Source organism: Centruroides sculpturatus, unplaced genomic scaffold, assembly GCF_000671375.1.
Source record: "Centruroides sculpturatus isolate CEXI.00-Female unplaced genomic scaffold, Cexi_2.0 scaffold798, whole genome shotgun sequence".
Taxonomy (NCBI): domain Eukaryota; kingdom Metazoa; phylum Arthropoda; class Arachnida; order Scorpiones; family Buthidae; genus Centruroides; species Centruroides sculpturatus.
In genome coordinates this window covers 39,355-46,155 of record NW_019384974.1, presented here as the reverse complement: position 1 = coordinate 46,155, position 6,801 = coordinate 39,355, and positions in this window count along the sequence as shown.

Genomic DNA, 6,801 nt, shown 5'->3' with positions numbered 1-6,801 from the left:
TAGACAAAACGGGTTTTAACAAAGACATTCAGTATAAACTAGTTTCAACTAGACAAAACGGGTTTTAACAAAGACATTCAGTATAAACTAGTTTCAACTAGACAAAACGGGTTTTAACAAAGACATTCAGTATAAACTAGTTTTAACTAGTTAAAACGCGTTCTAACTAAAAACGGGTTTTGACTGTAACATATATAAAAATCAAATTCAATATTTGTCATTAATCATTAATTAAGAATATTTTTCTTTAAAATTTTGTTATAATAATTTTCTCAAAACAATTTTATGATAAAAGAAATTCGAATTAAAAGAAATCGCACAAACTTTTCTTTAATTCGAATAAGAATTTAAAAACAAATTATATTAAATATAATACAATTTGCAATAAAAAAAATGTTCAAACTATAACAAGAGAAATATGATAATGAATTATGGCTACCAAAGGGTGAAGACAACAAAAGAATTTTAGAATTATTTAAGACAATAAGGATTTAAAACTTAAATAAATTTTTATTTTTATCATTAAAAAATATCAGTATTAACTTATCACTAAATATTTATTTCAGTCAAGTATAAGCCGCATTTTATGAATTATTTCCTTTAGTATAAACCGCCCAGTTCGAGGTTTATAATAAATAAAAGATAGTTCATAAAATATGTACAGAAACAATCCCAAATAATAATTTAAAGGTTTAATGACGGAGAAGCATCCGAAAATATTTTGCTTAATAATGACAGCGCGATGAACTATATTCTTATCATGTAGAAAATTTATTATTTATCCGAGTGCCATCATGTTAAGCCAATCTTATCATTCCTTCTTTATTATTGAATGTTAAAATAATCCAAGTTATTTTTAATAATGAAAATTGTATTAACTAAAAATTATAATTTATAAACATAAACTTTAAAGAATAAAATAAGCTTAAAGACAACTGATTAAAATAAATGAAAAATGAATAATAAAATGTAAATCAGGTATTATATAGATGGAAATCTTTATTTTCTTGAAAGTTTTATTTCATTTTTTTTATATTTTTCGGATATTTTTATTTATTAATATAATAAATGTCTATTCTTAGTCAACCATCTCTTCTTAACGTCAAAAAAAATCCTGCTCTTCGATCAAGCTTATGGCTTATGTACTGTACCTATTATTTTTATAGATACCAGCAATATATGTTCACAATATTTGTATTACAATATATCAAAATTATATATTCGTGCTATGAATAATTTAACAACGTTGTTGATAAATATCATAGAGTCTATTCTTGTAAATAAAGGAAAATGTATTAGATGATAAATTGTAAATGCGATTAAACTTTATACAAAACTAACAAAAAATATTATTTAAGAAGCAAAAAGATCTAAATTTTCTTGCAAGTCAAGAGTTAAAAACAATTGAAAAACCTGCAAAATCCTAAAATATTTTCTTATAAGATATATATTTAAATAATATGAAGTAAAATATTCTTTGATTTAAAAACGAATATATTGAAGTTTTTTCATAAAATTTTTATTTTANTTTAGATCAAAAATACATTAAAACTATTAATTAATAATTAAACGATTAAATATTTATAAATTTAATGACATTTACCGCAAAACAATTATCTACTTAAAGCTATTAGGTATAATTTCATTATTATTTTTAATCGCTTTAAGTATTAATCACAGATTCTGCAAAGGATATTGTTTAAGAATGTTACCGAAATAAAAATATTTAAGAAATATAACAAACAAAAATGTAAACTAATTTTATTTTATTAACAAATACATATTTTAATATTGTTATATTTATATACATAATTATTCTGTTCGAATTATAAACATTACAGTCATATTTTAAGCAATTACTCGCGATCCATAATATGGATAATAGTTTTAAAAAAATTCACTAGATGGCAGAATGATACAACAACTGATATAACAGTTATAATTATAACTGATATTGATTTAACATAAATGTAAAAAATGTATAATCATTTATTTATTTCAATTAATTATAGATTATTTATGAAAAATTAAAATATGTAAAATTCGTATTACAAAAACTATATTTGTTTTAATACACAGCATACATAATAAATATTTAACTTGTTTTTCTCTTTCTATTCTTATAAAATATTACTTAAATATTTCTTTTAATGTTTTAACATATTTCAGATTTTTATATATTATTTTAGATTTAATACGTAATAGATGTTATAAAAATATACCTCCCAATAGAATTTCCTTTATAACTAATGCATTTCAAACTGGCTTAAAATGTTATTTTGTTATAAGATTATATTAAAATAAAGAAAACTGTGAAGTACGTATTTTTATAGTAAGTAGATTTTGAAAAGAAGGAAAATATATTTGCGGAGTGACATGTGTAACGAGAAAGATGAGTGAAGAGAATCTCTCGACAAGGCGTAAGAGAATCTCTTGATAAGGTCGATGACTGTTTCTTTAGTCTTTTCTGAAAAAAATATGACTGTTCTGGTTATGGTATGAAGTTGAGTTTTGATAAATAGCTTTTTATGGAATCCATCAATATTCAGCTAAAGAAAATATTCAGAAATAGAGAAAAACAGAAAGTAGGAATTCGATTTTATAATGATTATTTTAACAGTTTAGATTTATTTGAATAAAATTCATATATTGTAATTCTATTTATTTATGTTATAATTATTTTCGTATCATTAAAAGCATTATTAAAACCCAAGTATTTAATCATTTTTTCTAATTACATAAAAACAATTCTATGAATTTTCTGAAAGTTATAATTTTAGAACATTATTTTGGGCTGCAATTTGAAAAAATTATAGACTTATAAATTCCCGCTGACTGTCTGTCTGTCCTTAATCTCGAAAACAGTAATAGATAAATAAATTTCGAGACCGAATATAAAAAGCATTGACACAGCATTGACCCCGATTAATTGTATATGAACTTTCGATATGGACCGGAAGTCATGTTATTTAAACTCAAAAAAATTTCTCCTGAAAGGTGTTAGATTGATGACTCGATACTAAAAAGAAAAGTATAATGTACAGGGGCAAGACACTACTAATTTCAGGTGAAGAACATATTTTAAATTAAATTAATTAATTTGCATTAAATTTTCTTGAAAATTAAAAAAATAATAAGAATAAAATAAAAATAACTAATAGTTAGTAAATTATTAACTAAGCTACATTTTAAAGTTTAAAAGTGCATACGTTGATGCTAAATAAAAATTAATTCAGAATAAATAAACTTTATTTTTCATAATGCCAATAAAAATAATAGAAGAAAAAAAAGGTTAAAAAATTAGTCAAAGCAAAAATTAAATTATGTACAGTACGAGGAGACATCTTGTACTGCAAGATGTGTTTAAAAAGTTTTAGATCCTAATCAAGAATAAAAGCGTGTTAGAATATAAATACATTAGATTAATATTTTTCAAAATAATTACCTTTAATTTCGATACATTTTTTCCAATCATTTATTCAATTCAGGACACGTTTAGAAAAATTAACTTCTTTCAAGAACGCAAAATTTTCTCCAATTTCTATCGTATATTCATACAATATTCACGGTTTTACTGGTATCGACTCAAGCCGTTTTATTAGTATTTTTTATTTTCATTTTCGAATTATTAGGTAAAGGACTAAATCATTAGAAACTAGATAGGAGGAATATGAAGAGGAATAAGAACATTTCAACTTTAAAAGGAAACGTTGGAGAAATCGTTTGAGAAAGTGTATTGAAGATCAGGATGAATATTTTGAAAAATATTAAATACATTTTTCGTAATATGCATTCAGTTCTTGATATATTCCTCGAACATTTTCAACACACGCTGTTATTTTAAGAAAAACTGATAATTTGTTATTATTATTTTCTATACAAATTTTTTAATTAATAAAACAAATTAATTATATTTACATATTAATCGTTGTAAATAATAAATGCAATTTCTTACAAAATAAGCGTTAAATTTTATAATGAATGATAGGAATTGATTATAAATATTTAAAGAAAAAACATTAGAATAAATATTGATTTTTGATGTTACGAGAATTGTCTAATATCTCGTGTCAAATATAAATAAATACATAAGTAATACGGAAAGCGTTTTTTTCGATAATTTAGAATTCCATAACTCCATGTTTACCAGATTTTGTTGCATTCCTCTATTTATGGAATAACTGTTCTAGTAATTAGAAAACAACGAGAAATATTTCTTTATAAAGATCAAACCATTTCTCTAATAATTTCGAATTTATTTAATAAGAGCTACACAGGGCTTTGAAAATCGAATTCGTTAATTTTCTTCGACTTTAAAAGTTTGTAGAAATTTAACGAATTATATTTTCAAAATTATGAATCAAAAGTCATAGAAGAATTAAATGAGATTCTAATGCAAAAAACTGCTTGTTTTTATCTACTTCTTTTAGAGAAGTTTTACATAAAGATTTTCCATTAAATTTTAATCAAAGAGATTACAATAAGCTTTAAATATATATTGTTAATCATTAAAGATTTCAAATATTTAAACTTGTAGCTGCTTTAAGGTCTGTAATTAATGTCATTGCCTGATTTTTGAAACACTATTTTTGATATCAATAATAATTCTACAGAATTTATATCGTTTTGATATTTAAGGGATAGAGCTTACTAGGGCGATACCATACGAAGAAACGAGTATCTGACACAAATCGTTAATGTGCTTAAAGAATTTTATGAACATTGCAACATACATTTGGCTTTTTATTATTTTTTCATTTTGCAATTTATTAATTTTATTTTTAAATTTATTTTTCATTTTACACCGATTTGGCGCTCTTTTCCATTGTTCAATCGAGGCAAGTGCCTCGTTTGCCTCACCTTGTCCCTGCTCTGATGTAAATTTCTTTTACATATTTNGGTATAATTTCGCATATAAATACATACAAATAATTTTTAATTGGAGCCGGAGACTAAAGAAAACAATAATTTAGAAAAAAATGTTTAGTAAAATCTTAGATAATACATATGTATAACAAATTAGGCCTCTATTATTTTACAATTTTTCACATTTACTTGATTATTACGCCATAATTTTAACATTGTTTTCATTCTCAGCGACAATACTGTGACGTTTACGAATGATGCTTGAATTTAAAGATTGAGCATTTTTCACAGCTTCGAGAATTTTTTCTTTGCCTTTTATAATTGTTTTGGCCGTCGATTCCGGTAGATCAAACTTCTTTGCCAATTCACAAATTTTCATTTTTGTATCGAAGTCTTTAATAACGGGTACGTTCGTAAAGTCAAACGAGTTAAACGCGTTAGTAACGAATCATTCGAAAAGTCTAACGAAATAGGAATAACGATGATTTCATTCTCGCTTAACTCGTTCGACTTTACGAACATACCCAATGTTAACTTTACATTCCAAAGATAAAGTTTTTCTTTTCTTATTTGATGCAGAAGAATTAGTTCTACTTCGTTTGGATGACATAGTAGAGTCTCTCAACTCTCCGTAGATATAACAAACACAAAAATAAATAATACAAAATAAATTGTAGCTATGTGTGGATTCCGCGCGACACATCCGAACATGTAAGCTGAACAATAGTGTGGGGGGAACATGTAAGCTGAACAATAGCGTGGCGCTCAAACAAAAGACGAATCGACGAGATTTGAAAATCGCGTAACTCCGGGTTCTGTAAGTCGGGATATTACTGTATTTGACTTATGTGCCAGCGAAGGTTATCGTACGTAAGAATTTATCACACCGAGTGACCAATCTAACACATTTTAAATTAAAAATTCTTTATTCCTCCACTGTACACAATTTATAAAAATTTTAAAATGGTTAGAAGTACGAAATAATCTTAATGCTCGTTTTTACTTTTTTTGTTCAGACAACGCCGAGCTTACCTGCTAGTTTAATATAAAGTCAATAATTTTTAAACAAAAGACTTTTTAAAGTTCTTTTTATTTTCTCATATTGATATATCATTTCTTAATTTAATTTTTTTTATTGTACAATTAGTAAATTGAATATTTAATTGCCTTAATACATTTTGATTAAATCTAAAAAATCTTTCTGACATCTCGTTATTACGTTTTTATATTATATTTTTACAATTTTTTCAAACAGATTAAAATTAAAATTAAGTTTATATTATGAAAACTAATCATTAAACCTGGTTATCGAGAGATTAATTTCATTTACTTTTCGTAATTTCGTTTCACATGTGACAATAAAACTCAATAAATTTCATAACTTGTTTAACTGATTTACATAACAGAATTAAGAAGTTGAATATTAAGTTGTTAATTAGGACAGTTACATAAATTATTACTGTCATTTTGTTTTTATTTTTTACAATCGGATTTGTATTAAAATAGGTTACATGACTTTTTTTTTTAAATAACAACTCAGTTAAAAGTCATGACATTAGAATCGATTAATCTTTTCTACAAAATGTTTTAATCTTATAAAGTGCTTAAAACATTTCAAAAAAACATTTATGTTTTAAAGAATTCAAAGCAACTACATTAATTAAATAAATAACTCTGTTACTATTATAATTAATATCTTTATTCTTTACACTTATACAGCTCTAAATATTAATGATTTTGAAAATTTTTTAAATTAGTATACTACATTACATTAAATGTAATTTAGAAATTTATTGTTGGTAAAAGTATTAAAAAGATGTTTATATTTACGCATATTAATAGTTTTAGTCTAAATCAGTGCTTCCTAAACTTTCTATCTACCGTTCCGGTTTTAGTGAATACATTTCTTACATATTTAATTATATAAATATTTAA